This window comes from Martes martes, assembly GCF_963455335.1.
Source record: "Martes martes genome assembly, chromosome: 1".
In the NCBI taxonomy this organism is placed as follows: domain Eukaryota; kingdom Metazoa; phylum Chordata; class Mammalia; order Carnivora; family Mustelidae; genus Martes; species Martes martes.
The window spans coordinates 73023027-73039556 of record NC_137888.1 but is presented as its reverse complement, the minus strand read 5'-3'; positions in this window follow the sequence as shown (position 1 = coordinate 73039556).

Here is a 16530-nt window from a genome sequence, read left to right as displayed (position 1 = left end):
CGCCTGGCTGTGTCACTCGGCACTGCAGGCTGAGCAGAGAGCTGCCTCCCGCTGCCGACGAGGGCCCTCAGTGTTAAGGGCGCACAGAACTAGTTTGTTAATGAGATCCTAGAGATGTAGCCACAGGGACAAGAGGAATTAGCAACTAAAAAAAAAGCGATAGGATGATGTTGTGAATTGGAGCATTGGGGCAAAAATCTAACAACAGCAAAAACCCCAACCCATCAAACAGACAAACACAAAAACCAGCTAGCAGATGCTTCATTGCAAGGACAAGTGAACAGGAACAAGTCTATTTGCCTGTAGATTTGTGGTAGACAGACATGTGCTACTTGGCTGTAGAAGGGAAGGAATTGATCCCCAAAGAATTTTTAGGTGTCCTTTTGTATGGCTGGAAACTTCTTGTGGCTGTTGTCATTGCATCCACTCAGCAAGATGACACAGATTTTTAAACTAGATCAGATCTCTACTTTATCTATTGATAGAACTACAATTTGGAAAAAAAAAATGTATCTTCTCTGATTGGGTGGATGAAAAAAAAAAGAAACAAACCCAGAGTTTTCATTTCTGGCATCCAAATGGGTACATTTATAATGAAACCAAGTGATTTCTTTATGCCCTAAACCTAGAATTCCATAGGCACTTAAAACATAGACCTGTATATCATGCTTAAACATAGACTTCCGTTTTGAGAATTGGAAAAGCATTGCTTTCTAACATCGTGGATGCCCTTTTCTTAGACTAAACCTGCTCAATGCAGATATCTTTTGCTGTCAAAATTAAAAGCAGAGCTGCGCATGTTTCACTGGCTGGAACATATGTACACGTCAACCGTGCATTCTCAGTGTGTGCTGTTTTCCTGCCTTTCCCATGTTTCTTTGTTTTTCTTTTGTTTTCTTTTCAAGACTTCCCAGGGTTTTTGTTTTATCATATTGTTCTCTTTGTATTGTTCAGCTGCTCTTTGACAAAAGTTTCACATTTAATCTAATTTTCTTGTTTTTGTTTAATTTCCCCACAGCTTTATATTTCCCCCGACCCTTTTTCTTTTTCCTCTTCTGGGACATGGTGCTTATTTGTGAAAACACAATTCCAAGAGTCAGACTAGTGCTATATGGACGAACTTTTCTATTGAGGATCTTTAGCTTTTAATATTTTGGCTTTTGACATCTTTATTCTGCCAACCATTACTGGCCATTTTAAATCAGCTTTTCATCTGTTGCATTGCCTTTGCTATGACTAATATCCTTCTTTTTCATTCTTCTCTTGGCGTCTTCGTTTCCCAGGCCCCTCGTTATTACTAAAATGTGACCCCCATTTAGTCAACACTTAGCACAAGCCTTGTGTGCATGCTTCATACATATTCCTTTGAACTCTTGCTAGAACCCTGAAATGTAGGCATTCTCATCCCCATCCGGTACTGGGCCTGGTGAAAGGTATTGCCTTCCGGCAACACAGTAACTGTGATAGCAAGTATTTGTTCCCAGAACTATTAGGCACCAAGTCACCTTCTCTTTCAACTAAATGATACTGAGGCAAAACATCAAAAGTATGTTTTGAAATTCTGTTACGGATAGGGGAAGATAACGCTCACTTGTGAAACTTCATAAGTATATACTCACTTCATTATTTGTATGTACTTATACCTGAAATAAATACATAGAAATTACTCCTATGTCTTCTTTTTAATAGCATTAACATTAGTTTTACAAAACTAAATTTAGCAAAATTTAATTGATTTAAAGAAAGAAGAAGTTCTAAACTCGTTACTGTCTTTAACAAAATTTTTAACTAAAACTAGGTCCAAATTTTCTTTGTACATACACCAATTTACTAAAACGTGGTTGTAAATGTAAACAAATTGTGATAGTAAGTTCCTGTTAGTAAAATAACCAGGGAATGGTGATTCTAGAAGCATGAAGAGATCATGTTGTCGGCAAGCCATAGAGTGATATTAGGCTTTCCAGTAATGACATCAGTGATCAAATATGTTTTTACAGTTGTCAAAGTAGTGGATCAGACATTTAATCCCAGCCTGCTTGCAGCTGCTTTTGTTCATCCTTCCCTCCCTGTATTATATTTGCCTTTGGAGAATAAAAATATTATGTGTTCCTTTATGTTCCTCATTCAGAATTAGAAATTCTCATACTTTCTACTATGATGATGACATGCAGGTGTCATTCTCTAAACAGGTCAGTTTGCAAGTTCCATAAACCCATTGTTTAATCATTACCACCTCCTTCATCTTATTCTTGCAATAATCCACACACACACAGACATATACACACATGCACACGAGCACATATTTACTTTTAATAAGCAGACACTTATATTTGATATTCCATTAGAAGCCTCTAAAATTGATCCAGAAGTTACATTTCTAGACTTTGGGCAAGAGCTTAACAAAATTCTCTTTGATGGACTGCAGTTGTGAAAGCTGTTCTTGTACTAAGCTGCAATTAATGTTTGTACCCAGTGTCTCCTAAGGAATTGCAGAAAGAACAAAGTTAGCAACTAGCAGACCCCAAATAGCTAAGAGGGCTTTGACCACAAGGATAGGATAACGGTAATGCAGTGAGTAAGGAGAAAGACTGGGTAGTAAGGGAAACCTGACTTTGAATTTCAGTTCTATCTTTGCTACCTTTGCAGTTTAGGCAAGTCACTTTCTGAACCTCAGTTTTTTAATCTGTAAAATGGGGATAATAATGCCCACCTCCAAAAGCTATCAGAAAAACTGGGGTACCTGGATGGCTCCATCGGTTAAACATCTGGCTCTTGATTTCAGCTCAGGTCTTGGTCTTAGGATCATGAGTTCAAGCCCTGCAGTGGGCTCCATACTGGGCATGGAGCCTACTTACAAAAACAAAAACACGGAGGACATTGAGGGATGGAGAGGAGAAGTGAGTTGGTGGAAATCGAAGGGATAAAAACCATGAGAGACTGGAGACAAAACGGACTCTGAGAGATAAAGTGAGGGTTTTGAAGGGGAGGGGTTTGGGGGTGCGGGTGAGTCTGGTGGTAGGTATTACGGAGGGCATGGATTGCATGGAGCACTGGGTGTGGTGCATAAACAATGAATCCTGGAACACTGAAAAAAAATTTAATTTAATTTAATTTAAAAAAAGGTACAGAAAAAAACAAAAACAAAAAACTGAATTACATAACAAACAGAGAATATTCAGGACAGAATTTGGTATTTCATAAGCCTAGTATAACAGACCGCGGACAGCATCATGGTCATTTTCACTTTTATCATCACAATGCAGTAACTAAAAATTGACTTCTCTTTCCTTCTTCCTTCTGGCACTATGTCCTGAGCCACGGAGTGCTTTATTAGACTAATGAGTGACATTGCAGGCCAGCTCTTCCACATACAGTATTACAGCACTTGAAATGAAAGCCTACTGCCAAGTATTTAAGAGTCTAATCCATACAATGGTTCCTACCTTGCAGTATCAACTTCCCTAAATAAAGACCAAATAAATAAATATCAAATAAATAAATAAATACATATCAAATAAATAAATAAATATCAACTTCCCTAAATAAAAATTCCCAAGGCTAACCACAATGCCTGGCAAGTAGAAGAGATTCTGTAAGTTACTGTTAAAAGGAATTGAACTGAACCTATCTTATCTGCCTTAGGCAAAACACGAATTCATTAAGCATATGCTTTAGTCATTCATTCGCACATAATGTTTGCCTTCATTCATTCAGTAAAGCACTTGTTACATGTCTACATGTCTAATGGTGCTGCTTCCAAACTAATCCACACAAGGGCGGGAGCTACTTCTTTCTTTTATATAACTATGTCCTCAATAGGTAGCACCATGCCCAGCATCTGAGAGGAGCTCAAGAAATATTTGCTGGATCAATTAAATTCCATTTTTGGATGAATTCCTTTCAGGGTACACAGAAACAGCCTGGAGAACGGCATGATGAAAACAAACACAATAAACAATGTAGTGGTAATAAGACCCGTCTTTCACATTGCTTGCCAGGCTAAGTGTCATCAAATCTTAAAAGTTTGCTTCCAGCTTTCACTACTGTGAACCAGTATGTTTTCGGCTGGGTCTGTCAGAGATTTTCTAACAACAGTTGCCCAATCAGCAGTTTTCCCTTGAAATAAAAAGGAAGAATGAATAGAAGTTGAAAAAATATTGACAGCTACAAGGAACAGTAATAAATATACAACCCTGGGATTATATAAAGATTGGAAAAATCTAATATTGGCAGGAGGGGAGGTCTAGGTGTGGTAGCTTTATTGGGAGATCCCTCTGTAAGAATGAAGTAATATATTTTGATGGGAATCATAGGACTTAATTGCTTAGAGGCCTTAGAAATCAGAGCACCACTTTAATTTTTACAGATGGAAAAGTAAGATCCAAAAGAGGTTCAAAGACAAACCCAAGGTACTTGGAGCCAGAACTAGTTCCTGGTCGCTGATGTTTAAGAAAATGAGTATCTCACCACTGTATCACAGGACCTTTCAAATATAAATGCTAACATGGGTATTTCCATGAATAGACACATTTTAAATTATCTATAAAACATCAAAAATCTAACCAAAAGCAGAAAATGTGCAATAAAATATTCAACATGCAGTTGGTGTTGTTTTCTATTAAAAAGGTTTAAAAATAATAGAAACATCAGTTGTTCAAGCATAATGTACTTCTATTCAATAGATCCCCTAAATCCAGATTAAGACCAGAGTAGGTTCCAACGGGCATGCCTTTTTTTCCTCCCAGCCATTCATATTGTATTTTAAATTCATGTTAGCAACTGCCTATACAAACCAGGGAGGAAAAGGAGGGAGTAGGGTTAGGGGGTGGTGTTGAACAAGTTTCTGAATGTAAGTTTGCAATTTAATCTCAGAAGATGAGACTTTTGAAGGGTTCTTATATCAAGAACGTCACACAGAGTTATTCGCAAGTTGCAACTTGGAAATTTTTTTTTAATTTTATAATTCCAAAATTGCAACTAACTCTTTACAAATAATCATTCAAACAGCCACAGGAGAATGACAATGAACTCTATAGCAGATTTGTTCATCTGGAAGTATAAGGTACAGATTTGGGGGGCCATGTATTCAGAATATTGCTCTATGAAAGAAATAAGAGACAGTTACGTTAATTTCTTAGGAAGTTACCACTTCGGGGTAGGTTATAATTAAGCATTCACTCCAAACTATATCGTCTTCCCACTGCTGTTTAACTGGGTGGCATAAACGTTCTTGAAAAATGAATTTATCTGTTTAATCTTTTATAGACGTAACAGTGAAGGGTGACCCTGGAGGACCAGGATCAAGGCTTTAAAATGAATGAATGTAAGCATGTGTAATTATTTCCTTCAGATTTATAACAACATTCTTGCTGTTAACAAATATAAATGTAACATTTACTAGGAAATAAGAGACTGCAGACGGAAATAAACAAACCTAGGATGTAGTTCATCTAAGTAAACACTGAGGTTATAAACCTTCAAACTCAAATATCAAGAGCTCTGCAAATTAATGCTACACACAATAGACCCTTTGGAAGCTAACTTAATCCACCCCCCTGAATCTACATGAGGGCCATGCATAACAATGCAGGAGCTGGGTTTCCATTAAGAGTTTCCTCTGCAGGCTGTCAGCTGTTTGAAGAAATAACAATTTCCTAAGCATGAAAGCTTTTTCAGAAGGTTCCCACTGATGTGTAATAAAAGTGACTTTCCTTTTTTTTTTTTTCTTTTCCTCCACTTCTTCCTTTCCCCCTCCTCCTCAGATGTAACTTTGTAGGGAGAAAAGGGCTGGACTAAGGCCATAGGCCCCCTACTAGCTTACCTTACGTGGATTATCAGTGCAGGTGTTAATATAATTGAAGGTGTGGTAGCACATACAACCCCCTAATAGCTTTTCCTATATAGAGATTACCTAGGTAGAGAATGCCAGAGTACCTGAAGAATAGGCAAGTGAGTACCTTATTAACATATCACCATTCAGCGGCAGCTGCATATCTGGAAGAAGAAGAAGAAGGAAAAAAAAAAAAACCCTTAAAGAGCCTATTCATCTATGTTAATGGGCCCATTGCACAGCACATTGTGTGAGAAATTAAGTCTCTGGCTGTGAACTTCCTGTGCTGTGCAAGCTGCCTTGACTCTTTTTTATTGCTTCAGTGTTATTATCTTCTCCTGGAAATAAAAACAATCATGTTCTCACATTTGAGAAGCCAAAACATTCTGAGATAACAAACTGGAGATGCTGGTTGAAAGTTTCTTTTGTCTCCCTTATTAAGTGAAAAAATATGTTTTGAAATTAAAACAACCCCCAAATTTACATCAAAGCACATCAAATTAACTGGGCTGCCCTGTGAATAACAAAGTTTTTTTTCTCTCTCTCTCCTTATAAAATACACAATTAAATCCCTTTCCTAGTTATCATTTCTTTTTTAGAATAAATTTTTGATGACAAAATATGTTAATTTATTCAAATTAGACATGATTTTTAAAAATGTGCAACTGGCAAAAGAATTGCTTTCCTCCTAGAAGATAAGTATAATAAACATTAAACAAAACAAAACAAAAAAAAAAAGAATGGTATTTATCCTCAGCAAACAATTTCAATTTCAGGACAGGCTTGGCTAACATTTCAAACGTGAAAATGGAAAAGGTAATGTAAGAGTAAGAAAATTCCTCCTTTTAGATTAGTTAAAAAACCCAGAATGTTCATTCCTGCCCTTTTCTTGGTTATGACAATATAAACCCATATACATTTGGCATAAAAATGAATGCTCTTCAGATTAGCAGAGCACATTACAGCATCATCATCACCATCATCATCATTAACATCCTCATCATCAAAGAAAGGGCTAACGATCAATACTAACTGATTACAACACAATTAACAGAGAATCTCCCAGTGCAATTTAAAGAAAATCTAGTTTCCTTCAGACTTGAAGCATTTTCAAGTTAACCTAATATGTTTTACTATTTAACAGGTTTAATGAGTATAGGAGACAATAAAAAGAATACTGTAATTCAATCTGCTGCTTTACTGGGCTAACATACATTCTGGCAAAATTTGTCTGAGCAGAATGATACCTATTATCTGATGTTTCCAAATTTACCAATAATAAATCTTTATTTTAAGAATATGACAAATCAGCCAACAAAGAAACAAAATTTGGATCTATCCAGGATGGATATATGAACACCATAGTTTGTCAAGGAAATTCTTGGAGCATTACAGACTTTAGATTGTCCATTGGGTTTGGCTCGTTGTTTTTAAAAGGAAGGAAGAAAGGACAGAAGCAAGGAAGGGAGAAAGGGGGTGGAAGAGGGGACCGGAGGAAGGGAGGAAGGAAGAGAGAGAAGGAAAGAAAGATTTGAAAAAGTAGAAAACAGTGAAACAGACCCTTCCATGAACGATATGATGGCAAGGATGATTCCTTAATTTGTACGGTAAAATCAGCATCCATTATTTGAAATAATATGCACTGTCAAACTTTTTCCTAAAGGGCAGGTAGACAAATTTTCCACATTATTACTCACTAATACTTCTCTGTTACATTTGCTTATTTATTGGCATACTTATGTATGGGAAGCATTGGAAGAGACCAATCTATTTCCTCGAAGAGTCAGCTGCTTTAGTCCCTGTGGCATGTCTACAAATGGTACATTTTGATGGATGTTGAAAGGGGTTGCTGACTTTCTGTTGACTTCTTAAAAAGAACACTTACTAGAAAACAGCAGAGACAAAACTTGATTCTCAATTCTTTGATTAACTAGTTTATATTTTATGCTATTTTATATAGACTACCAAACGTGGAATTTTCTAGATCGAGTTGCCTCTTTCAGATTTTTGTTCTCTAAACACCCCTTCTTCAGATGAGTTTCCTTTCATAAGAGAAACATTTTTTTTTCCCCCACACAAAATGCCCTCTTGTTGGATAGAGTTGTAATCTGGTTGCTGGGGATACTAGAGCACAAGGAAGATCTAAACACTACAGTTTTCTACATCAAGGGAGTAGTTGATGGTTCAGAAGTCATGGAGACCAGTGATTTAAAGGACAGTTAAGAAAATTTTTTTTTTAATTTATCCCCCTAAGATAATTCATATTAATGGGCCACTCACCGTCCTGTTAACACATAAGCACTGTATGAACTTGGTAATCAGAATGACATTGCTGCCAGTGCAGAAGTGACATCAGAACTTGTCTTCATGGGCATCAGAAATGCCAGCCATCTCACCACTGACTGCATGGCCCACATCTATTAACCTTATTGATCTGGAGTCCTGCTGGGCCTCCCTGGAAAACTGCTCCCTGCTGAAAGGCTGAAGTGGATCAATCCTGAACCATGAACAAGAATTCAATAAAACAACACAGTAAGGACCTTTAACCATTAAGTATTCCTTACAGTAAATCAAATTAAGGACCTTGCCATAATGAAGCTCTTTTAAGATTTTGAGATGTCAGTTGATTCCAAGTCTCCATAAGTAAACTATTGTCCAGAAGGGGCATCAGGCGGTGATAAGAGACACTTTTTATCTGTTGTGAGGTAATTAACTGAATGTGATGAGAGCTGGGTTTGTGTAATCAAGATCTCTGTCATGAGTAAATATGTGGTTTTAAAGTCAAATATTAAAATGTTGTTATTTTTATAACAAAAGTGACCTCTATGCAGAGTTGCAGTAGAAGATACTTTGGTACAAAGAAAAATGTCTCTCAGTGGTCGCAAATGAATTTATTTTACTTATTAGTTGTTTTCCATAACATGCTACTGACTTTACTAAGGTTTTTTAAACACTTCAAAATCTTCTCAACTTCATAGTTAACAGAGAAGACAAGTGGAGAGGCCCGGAGCTTCATATTTCTCTACAAAGGTAGAGGGGAAAAAAAAATCTCATTCCCTGAAAACCAAACGTGATTTTTCATTTGCAAAATTTGAGGATGGTACCAATACTTATCCTGAAGTCCTAAATTCATAACAAAGGATATAGATAGATTAGATAGATCCATCTAGATCAGATAGATAGATTAGATAGATAGGAAGTTTTAAAATAAAACAGTTTCACAGTTAAAAATGCAGAGATACGGTCTGTGATTTAAGAAATAATATCGGTCGACATTTTGTTTTCCGGAATTTTCTAAGCTATCACACAGAAAATACTTTCTGTGTGATAGCTTAGAAAATTCAGTGTTGGGGTTTTTTTCTTTACTGGAAAATAAATAGTATAATGTCTTGTTCACTGAAAAAATGACCCAGTCGATTAGTTAATATGGTGAAATTAATACCATGTAACTAGAATAATGGAAATACATGTTTGCCTGCCATAATTAGTGCTTATCTTTGATCAATAATGCATAATAGCTTACGTGAAGCATCTAACGTAGAATATATCCTACGTTATCTCCCTTCAGCACCTCTGGGCAAGAATATCGTAGAGGGAAAAAACCCCAAATTACTGTTTTTCTTTATTGACGGCTCTCTGAGGAATACAATGGAATGAGTTCTGTCTGCCAACTAATTGATAATTATTTAATTAGCAATTTATAATGACAATGGGATTTTACCCCCCACCAGTCCATCTCTTCCTTAAGACCGAAGTAGACAACCTTACGCGTTTGTGCACTAACTTCTGGGAGCTAACGCAGGCCAAAGTGTGCCCTCACTGCGAGTTCCCAACTCCAGCCCTAAAAGCCGTGTGTGCCACCACCTCCTCTGCTTCACAGCATTTCCTTTTCCCATTACGGCGGATGACTGACACCTTCACAGTGCGTGTGGGTGGATAGCCTTGTTGTGTCGCTGTGGACAGTTCTAACAGCGGCTTCATTAGTTCTTTTTACAACAAAAGATAGGGTTTTTCCCCCTGCCTTTTTCTTTCTTTCCCTTAGTTGGCATGCGGGTGGAATTTTCCTTGGACCCCCTGCTTGACTTTTTTTATTCCAGAACTTCTTTAGAATGGTGCAGCTATTGGAACACTAGGAATTGTAACTGATAGACTGTTTGCAGGGGAACTCATGAAAGTTCTCTTTGTTCTCCCTTCTTTAACCAGGTTTACCAGCCCCTCCCTCCCACCAACCAAAAAGGAAAAGGAAATCCACTTTTAATTATACATTGATGGAAATCACTGCGTAGGAAGGGCGCATTCACTGTAGAATGCCCATTTTATACTTTCTTACAAGGGAAAAGGGGTGCTCGCCTCAGAAGAGCAATTCTCAATCCTGAGCAAAAGCTCAAGTTAAAATATATCTTTCTCTGTAACATTGCTGTTCAGTCTAAGTTTCCTCAGCTAATCAAAGAGCCTCGTTAAGAAATAAAACTGGGGAGTAGCTTTTATGTATATCTTAAATCTAAAAATATATCTATTTTAAATATATACAATATGTTATTTACATTTGAATAAATATATATTTTTAAACAAAAAAGGGAAGTGGCTTAAATATTCGTGTGACATGGACAAATATATATAATGTGTAATCTTCAATTAGCTATATAGAAGGGCTTTGTATAGACAAAAAGGGCAAGATTGAGTCTGCAGATCAATCTCAAAAAATATTTTAAATAGCTGTTTGTTTCACTGAAGTTTTCAACAATTCATTCTTTCTGTATCTTCCATGCAAAGAAATAGGCATAGAATTAAAAAGGTTTGAAATGGAAGGAGGTGGAGTTGTAGGATCTAGTCAGAATAATAGGGGGAAACGTATATTTTAATGTTAATCAGTGACTAATAAGGAAACCTTAATATTCTTTCTAGGAATAAAAAGAAGGAGAAAAAAATTGAAAGGATCAAGAAATAGGCACACTCTTGAAAGAAAATTTCAACGGCAACTGCCTATTTATTTATTTATTTTTCGAAGGCAAACACTTGCTTGACATTAGAAACTACTTTCTTTCTCTTGTCTTTTGAGGGTTTGTTTGTCCCAGAAAGAAGGGTAGTGAAGTCCTGCAGGCGGGAGCCAAGGCACTTGCTCCCGAGGCCCAACAATCCGGCTGCAATAATGCCACCTAGTTACAGTTTGCACACCAGCCTCATTACCACTGGATTCTCACTACAGCTGTGCGAGTCAGGCAGGACAACCCACTTCTTACAGGCAAAGCAACCAAGGCTTAAAAGAGTAACTGGCCCTATTAGATACGGTAAAGAAAACAGAACCACTAAAAATACTTTGGGAATCAGAGATTGAGTATAGAAATCAGATCTTTTCCAAATATGGGGCGCAGTCTTTGAGCACAGGTCTGTAAAGGAGGGAGGGGGACAGAGTTCAGAAGTACAGTTAATTACCAGTTCCAAACGAAGCATTGGCCCAGGAGGACAGAGAGCTTACGGGAAAATTTGAGACGTGTTCCTCTGGACGTGTCTGCGGAAATTGGTCCCTCTAAGGAACATGTTGCTTCTGTAATCTCACAGCCAAGTATGTAGTGGTGGGTTGGTAGGGCCAGCAGGCAAAGAGACAAGCTGAACACAGACCAGGGGGACAGCCAGGCCAAGGTGGGGCCCGCTGAGGACCTTTGTATCTGTCCCCCACCATGTCTGACCCCCCACAGCCTTCTAAAGGTAATGTCTTCTTCTCCACTTCTACCTTCCAATATCATGCAAGTTCCTTTCCAGGTTAACTCTTAACCCAAAACCAAGCAGGAAAGGGAGTTCTGGAAAATGTAACTCCCATCTTTACATGAGAGTGGAAGTGCCGACTTGACGACCCCCAGTCCAACTTGACGACCCCCAGTCCAACACATTTGTCTAAGGTCACATGGCTTGAAAGTGGCCGAGCCCAAGTTAGTTATAGTAAGTTTTTGACTCTGAGAACAATGCTGTTTCCGTCCTGGCAGACTTCTTTCACTAGGAAGTCTCTCTCACCGAGAGACTTCCTAGTGAAATAGGAAAATATTGTGAAATAGGTGAAATAGGTGTGAAAATAGTGAAATACGAAAAGCATCAAGCTAAATGTCATGATCATTTGCAAGTGATATAAATCCAGCCAGAAGTGGTGTTAAGTCAAAAAAGGGAATACTGTAAAATGAGAATTTGTTGTCAAAAAGAAAAAGTCAGACTTCAGGTTTGACCAGATCCCAGAATACAAACGGTATTGTCGGGATGCAATTCTTTTTCTTTCCCTCCCCTGGCTCTGCACTCCTCTGGGTTGAACTTACTCTTATCTGCTGAGAATGCTAATGCAGGAAGATTGAGGGAAAACCAACACAAAACAAAATACAGCAAACCCTTCTTCTGAAAACAGAAATTCTTCTGTGGAAGAAACATTTTTTTGGCCTCTATCCCTCCAGTTTCAATTCCAAAGTAAGAGAATGCTTCTCTTTCTTAATAGTTTGTTTTAAAATATTTCAAGTGAACCAGGTTGGCCTGGCTTGGATCAGATGCCCATTGCTGGATCAGCAAATGAGTCCAATGGATGACTGTTCATGCCTTGGATCTGTGTTCCTTCTAGGAATCAGATAGGGGGAGAAAGTACCATCCAAACCCAAGTGGGAGAAAAAAGAGCTTTCCTGTGCTTAAGAACATGGAATGGACAATATATGCCCACTATGCTGATTAAATCTCCTTTTTTCAGTGAATTTTGTTATGAAGGAAGGATGAGTTAACCCATTCTAAGAATCTAAACATTCATGAAACAAAACTGAAATGGACCAACAATTTTTCTTAATTAATATATGTTGTATGTGCCCAGTACTGTTCTGGGCATTGAAGAGAAGGGAGAAGTATAGGTCGCAGCTACTCTCTCCCTTAACAATATTTGCATTTGTATTGAGGAGAGAAATTTTCTATACATAGCATTTAGCAAGCTATTGAAGACAGGATGTAATTAGTGGCAGCTTTATGTGATGTGCTTCGAGAAAAGAGTACCAGTCCATTAGGAATAGACTTTATAGGAAAGTCTTGCAGAGGAGGTGGTACTGTAGTCTGCCTTTGAAGAGGAAGGGAGATTAAAAAAAAAAAAAAAAGATATCTAATCCTGGAGAAATAACACAGATATAGATATAGAGACAGGAATAAGCAGCTGTGGGCTAATATGGCAGATATTTACTTCATCCTCTTTACTAACAGAATTTTTTTTTGTCGTTGTGGTTAAGGACAGCTACTTGCCAAGTTTAGAAGATGAATAGTCATCGTCTCAAGCCAAATATAAACATTTTGTTCTCTAATTTCCCAGCCTTCTATGCATTGGGGATTCTGTGGGTCCCAGCTCTAACCAATGAGATAAGTAAGTAAAATCTGTTGGGGGAATTTGGGAAAATATATTGTGTTCTGATATATGGCTACAGATTTGGCTGCTGATGGGGGTCATATTAAACAGCTAAGCTGAAGGGGATTGAAAGAATGGTAGAAGCAGGAAGGTCACTCTGATTTTCCACTCACCTGTCTCCCCTGCATTAGGTCATAAAACCCTCAGAAGAGAGATGCCCTCCCTAAACCCGTAGAAAAGAAACGTCCTCATCTCTGAAGACAAAGGGATGCCAGGAGAATCTGAACAAATGGGCCTTGCTAAGTTTTTCCCAGTTTACCACACCTAATTCAAACTCTCTGATTTATCATATTATACAGGACTGTCCACACTCTATCAAAAGCAAGGATAAAAAAACACCCCAGTTTCATTGCTTTTTCCTGTCTTCATTTCCTTATGAAGTTTCCCATGTCACATAAAACTCATATAAATTAATTTGGATCCTTTTCTTCCATCGATCTGTCTTTGTTGGTTTGATTTTCAGACCCAGCCAGGGACTCTAAGGGGGTTGAGGACAACTTAGTCTTCCCCTACATTGATGGGCAAAACGTTATCTATCTTCCCTCTGACTCGGATATAGACAGTGTCTGAACGTATAACAGCCATCTTTTTAAAAAGAAAATCAATATACTAAAAAATGGTAAAGCAGGACAGAACAAAATCTAAACACCGTTGATCTCCAGACATTATGCTGTAAAACACATATTTATTTGTTTAAGTCACAGTAAGTGAGAGTTGTCTTATTTGCAGCCCAATCCATTTTTAACTTACACAGATAGGAAAGAAATTAACCTGGGGAAGGGTTGGAAATTATGGGAAATACAACTTCACTATTCACCACATGTGCATTCACATCTCTGTGATTTTATGACATGAGTACCTTCATTCTAAAATATCTTTTCTTTATCTCTTTGCCTAAAACGTCATCTATTTAGGCTCAGCACATTTGTTATTTCAGTCATGCAAATTTCCCTGATTACCACAGAAGGACTTAGTAAAGCCCTTGTCATGGGATCTCCAGAAATAAAATATTATTTCTCTGGTTTTTAAGAGTTTTGTGAACTGGCACAGTGTTTCAAGCTATTAGGAGACACTGAATATCCTTTATAAAACTCATGGGGATATGTGTCCTACTTCAATTGTTTCGTTCTTTGTGAAACTTTTTTATGAGTATTTTAACATTTTAACCCAGAGTATTAATAAAATTTTTCATTTGGTCTTAGCTTGATTCACATGGACTTGGTTATTCTTGAGCAAGAGTCAGATCCTGACATCACATCTCACTGAAAATGTACTTATTTTATACAGGTATGCCGTGTGAATTTCAAAGCCATAATTTAGGTTCCTTACCTTCCAACTGCTTTAATTTGAGGTGAGGTAGGAAAATTCAAGGCATCTCTAAGCCACTTTTTGTTATCTATTCTTTCTGTCCCTTTCCACTTAGAAAGCAGGAGGGAGACAGGAAGCAGAGAAAGGAAGGGAATGTAGTTGGCTGGAGGATTCTGTCTAAGTTCTAAGTTTTTGTGGTGGAAAGTGTATGTAGGATGTGTAGGTGTACAGAGGACACAGAAACAGAGCAAGTTCAGGATATTCTGAAATGTTGAGCATCATCAGCCAGAAATAAAGGTGTCACTTCTCACAGAACTAGAAAGTGAAAGCTATCTGTCTTGGGATGCCTGTGTGTGACAGGAAAAGTCACAGTTCTCAGACTTACACTAGAGAGGAGGCTTCTCTGTGAATAGGACTCCACCCATCTTAGTCCCTGGCTTGAAAGACCTTTTGTTCCTACTGTGGAAGATAAATTTGAAACATATGTTCTCAATCCCCCAAATTCATCTCTACACTCTCTTCTAATATATCCTTTCCCACATCTTAGATGGTCTACAGAAAAAAACATAGTGAATGTATTTTTTATAGAGATAACTTCCAACTTTATGATCTGAACAACAACAGTTTGTCTTTATAAGCAATATGTCCACAGTATTCTTGAAGACAAAATTCATTTCAATGGGCTGTGGATACGAAAAAATGAAGCTTCTGATGAGCAGGGGTTTCTTCCAAGTCCGCCACATTGGTAATAAGATTGAAAGCAGAAATTGGGAGCTACAAAGTCATAATTCTACTTTTATTTCATAATTAGAATTTTAAAAGTTTTTATTATATTATGCATTCTCATTTCTAGATCATTCTGGAGAGAAGCTACTCCTGAGAAATTGAACTTAGAGTCATTTTGTCTCATCGTAAATGCTTAATAATGTGCTGGAGTTAATGGTTACTTATAAATTTTGAGCAGGAAGATGAATGGCCAGAATTTCTAAATCAGTTGGGAATGATAAGAAAGTATAGTGACCCTGTGTGTGGGGGGAAATAGTGCATCAAACATGATAGAAATTTATCTCAGTGTCACATAAACATAGGCAGGTCATACTTGGTATTGTAATTACATAATCATCGGGGGCTTTTGTTTTTTTTTTCCGTCTAATTTTTTTTTTTATAAACTGTGGTAAAAAAATACACATAACATAAAATTGACCATCTTAACTAATTTTAAGTGTACCAATCAGAGTACATTCATACTTTGTATTGTTTTGCTACCATCCATCCACGTAATTCTTTTCATCTTATAAAACTGAGATTCTGTAGCGCTTAAATAATAGTTCTCCATTACCCCATTCCTAAACCCCTAGCAACCACTATTCTAGTTACTGTCGCTATGATTTTGACTACCCTCGTAACTCATGTAAGTGGAATCATACAGATTTGTCCCTTTGTGATGGGCTTATTTCATTCAGTATTATGTTATCAAGGTTCATTCGTGTTGTACCACGTGCCGAAATCACCTTCCAAGACTGAAAAATACTGCATAGCATGTATACACCACATTTTGTTAACCAATCATCAGTCTATTTTTGCCAGTTTTGTTGAGATCGAATTGGCATGTAACTTTGTGTCAGTTTAAGAGATACAATATGATGATTGGATACACTTATATCTTGTGACTAGAATATAATTATTTAACACCTCCAACCCCTCACATAAATACCCTTTATATTTTGTGGTGAGAACGTGTAAAATATACACTCTAAGCAATTTTCAAATATATAACACAATATTATTAACTATAATCACCATGCTGCACATTACATCTCCAGAACGTATTTGTCTTATAACTAGAAATTATTACCCTTTAACCAACATTTCATTGCCCCCACCAAAGCCCCTGGTAACCATCATTTTACTCTCTGTTTTAATGAGTTTGGCCTTTTCAGATTCCACATACAAGTGAGATCACATAGTATTTGTCTTTGTC